General features: G+C 48.6%; 1 pseudogene; it reads left to right on the plus strand.

The window, feature by feature from the left end:
- Positions 1–967: 967 nt before the first annotated feature.
- LOC136513957 (uncharacterized) lies at positions 968–3111 on the plus strand (annotated as a pseudogene).
- Positions 3112–3982: the final 871 nt, after the last annotated feature.

Raw genomic sequence — 3982 nt, forward strand, 5'->3', positions numbered from 1 at the left:
ACTACCTAACTTTACTATCTATACTAACTTATTATATTACCTATACCAACTAAACTAACTAACTTTACTAACTACACTTTACTAATTATACTAACTTTATTTATTTTACTAACTTACTATACCAACAATATCGATTCAATCAATAAATACACTAGGGGAGTACCTCGCGGCAGCGGTGCTTGTCCTCGGCGATGGTGGCACGCTAGACCAGGCCAAGAGGAGTGGGCGCTGGCCTCGACGGGCGCGGCGGCCAGCCGCCGTGCGTGGCCGGAGGGGGTGGCGCGCCGGCGTGCGGGCGCGGGGGGTGCAGCAGGCGTCCGGCGGCTGTGGCAAGCCGGCGTTTGTCGTGTGGCGGCCATCGTGATCGGCGGTGAGCAGGCCCTACCGGCGACTGGCGCGGGCAGATAGCCTTGCTGCTCGGGCAGGCGGGACTGGCCGTGGGGCTTTTATTCGGGTCTGCCGCGCCACGGATCAGGACGTGGCACTGCCGCGCCAAGATCGGTGGCGCGGCAGGCCCTGCCACATCAGTCGGTCAACCTTTCCGGTCGTCGTCACGTCAGCCACCAAACGCGCCACCATGCATGACGTGGTACATGCATTTTACCGTGCCATGACAATAGGCGCGGCCAAAAATGTTAGTTTTGAAAAGAAAAAAAACGAATACTGTTAGATTCAAAATTAGTTTATGGTCCCATTCGCGGGTTTGAAACTTCGATGCATTGGAAGTTCGTTCTTCCACAAGTTCTCTTACATTTAGTAAGCCAGCGGCGAGAGAGAGAAAAATACTGTTACGGCTGAATGGCTAAGCCGAACAGGAACCGTAAAAAGTATTAAAATTAAAATAAATTCGAATCCGCCGCCGGCCTCCTCCCATCCCGTGTGCCATGTCTATATTTGCCTGCAGCCGCTTCATCGTCGAGCCCGCTCCTTCATCTCCTCCTGCTATCGCCGCTGAGATCACCTACGGGATCCGCTTCTGCGACCATCCTCTGCCGCAGTCTTCCGCCTTCCACTGCCTTATCCCAGGATTTGCTCCGACCGGCGACCACAGCTGACGCTGGTGCCTCGCAGCCCAATCCAACCCACAGAGTCCGTCGCCGGTCATCCCTGCCACCACCAATCGTCTGCACCCGCGGTCGGGCGCCGCGCGCCATAATTTCTTATGCGGGCGCCTCCATTTAGCTGCACCCGCATGCCCGGGCCACCAGATAAGCACGCCACCGCCGCTGTCCGCCCGATTCACCGCCGTCGGCTCGGCTCTGCCATTTCTAGACAGGGTTGGTGCCGGCGGCGCGGGCTGCGCGCGTCCTGCAGTGAAGACCGCCTCAGCGCCCTCACCGACGACATCCTGTTCCTCATCTTGCGCCGTTTCGACACCCGCACTGCGCTAGCCACCGCGACCCTCTCGAAGCGCTGGACCTGCCTCCCACGTGGTCTCGACTCCCTTGATTTCAGGGTCAGTGACATACTCTCGCCGCGGTACCACCGTTGCATTCGTGTCCACCGCGAAGGCGCTCGTTATACTTATGGTCTCCAAGTCAATCTCAAGGCGATTTGCGACAGCATCGAGCGTTATCAGCGCCGTGCCATGCGCACTATGGCCGCGTCCATCAAAAACTTCCTTGACGCGGATGATGATCACGACAGAGGTGCTCTAGGTCTCCGGAGTGTCCGCAAGCTGAGGCTTGAGTTCTTTGCTACCCAGTGTTCAAGTGGCATCAATAGATTGATAACCAAGGCTGTTGATTCATGGGGAGTCGAGGATCTGGAGGTTTCAGCTAAGAGTATGTTCCGGCGACAGGATGCTCACAGTTTCTCTCACCATGGCCTCTGCAATAAAAGGGCGTACCCAGCGCAGAGCTCTCCCCTCTCTGTGCGGGGTCTGGAGAAGGGTGTCGGTGGCAAGCCTTACCCTCGCCTGTGCAATATGATGAGACCGCGACTCGAACCCGGGACTTTCCGGTCATAGACGGTAAGACTCTACTGCTTGCACCATGGCCTCTGCAATAATTCGCAAAATTCTCAACTGGGAAGTTTGAAGCTCACAGCCTGCTATTTTCCGCCATTGAAGGGATTCCATGCACTCACTAGTCTGGTTTTGTAAGATTTGCCCAAGTCCACTCCAACCTCAGCCTATGAATCTATTTTCACCTTGTGCCCTCAGCTACAATCATTGCATCTCAAGTCCTGCATGCTCAACCAAGGCGTTGTAGTGGTCGATGCTCCTAGATCAGAGATCAAGCAGCTTATCATGGAGGATTGCTCATTTGGATGGTTCAAGCTGCACACTCTCCCAATGCTTGAGAGCATGGCTATTGTTGACACTACAGTGATTTACAGGCTGAGCTCCTTCCCATACCTCAGACATTTCAGTCTTACCAAATGCCATGGCATCTTAAAAAGCCGTACCATTCGCTTTACACCAAATTGGGACCTTGATCGATATCTTGGAGGCAGCTCAGGAATAACCAATCTTGTTGTCCGCTTCACTGGATATGATAGATGGTTTAAGCCATGGAGCCCTGCGCTGTTGTTACCTAAACTCAGGAGGCTCCTGATTGCTGATGTGCCTTCATCATATCCTGGGATGTCTCTTGGCCCCGCCTCCTCATCGAGGCGGCGCCATGCCTTGAGAGCCTTCACATCCATATTAGCCCTTGGGAAGAGGATCCTTGTGATGACATTGCATGGCGATCCCCTAAGTTCTGCCATAATCAGCTTAAGGAGTTGGTAATGGTTGGTTTTGAGGGAACAGAAAGACAGATTTACTTTGTTAACTTTGTTACAGAAGTATCGACATCGTTGCAACTTGTTTCTTTGTACAAAAAAGGGCATGTTCAGGACATGGGGCGTTGGGACTGGGCCATGGTGACACAACGATACGAGTGGGACGAAGAGGAGAAAGTCAAATTACTGAACCGGATGTGGCAAGTTGAATAAAATGCATAAGTTATCTATGCATAAATTATTTTCCCAATTTATTCTATGTAATTTATAGATCTGTTTCAAGTACTTCTGGAGTGATCTCCTGTGTGTGTGAGTTGCATAAGTTATGTATGCATAATTTGTGCTCCCAATTTAATTGATGTAATACATAAGCCTCTTACTACTCAGTTGATCCACTTATTATTTTTGTACTATGTAGCAGAGAATTTTCTGATCATTACTGCATATACTAGCCTGATTACTGTCTTCGCTATTGTTCAACAGCTTATGTTTTGCATCATATCAACAATTAAACATTTTGGGCACAAAGTCTAGTCAGTTCCAGTCTCTGCTATGCGAAGAAAGATATATGAAATTTAGTTTCTTTTTTCAGCAAAACATGTCTTCCATACTTCATTGTGAAGTAATGAAGAAAGCATCTGGCACTGTCGTGCCTCTGTAAAATAACTTGTTTATTGTACTATTTTAGAGTTTTAACAACAATGTTTTAATATAGTCAGTGAATTTCTATAATTTTCATCTCAGTGCATCAACACCAAACAGCTTGAAGTATGCCTTGATAGCACCACAATAAAATTGGCAAGATCCATCTGTGATGTTGGGTCAGGGTTTCTAACTTTCTATGCAGTCTTCAATTTGCAATCAGGTGCTTGTTGCCACTTGATTTTTTTGTAGTGCAAGGTAATTTTGTTTTGTTTTTGTTTTTGGTTTTTTAGAATCAGGCAGAAGAGCTGCCGACAATATTAAAAAGAAGAAAATACCTAGACTAGGCCTTACAACTGAGCACCTTACAACTGAGCAACAAGCAATAAAACCTTAAAAAGAGTTACAGGGAGGTGGTTCAAGTTGAGATCTCAATCTGTTGTCAAAAAAAAAAGTTGAGATCTCAATCCAACCAGCCATTGTCTTTAGCTGTTTTAGTTGCTTTCTTTGTTGTTGTTGCATTTGCTTGACCCTTTGGGGGTTTGTTGCCACTCTTGAAAATTGAACTGTAAAGGAATTCCTTCCTCTACATGGTTTACTTTCTTAATGGCAT

Source organism: Miscanthus floridulus, chromosome 16 (genome assembly GCF_019320115.1).
Source record: "Miscanthus floridulus cultivar M001 chromosome 16, ASM1932011v1, whole genome shotgun sequence".
NCBI classification, from domain to species: Eukaryota; Viridiplantae; Streptophyta; class Magnoliopsida; order Poales; family Poaceae; genus Miscanthus; species Miscanthus floridulus.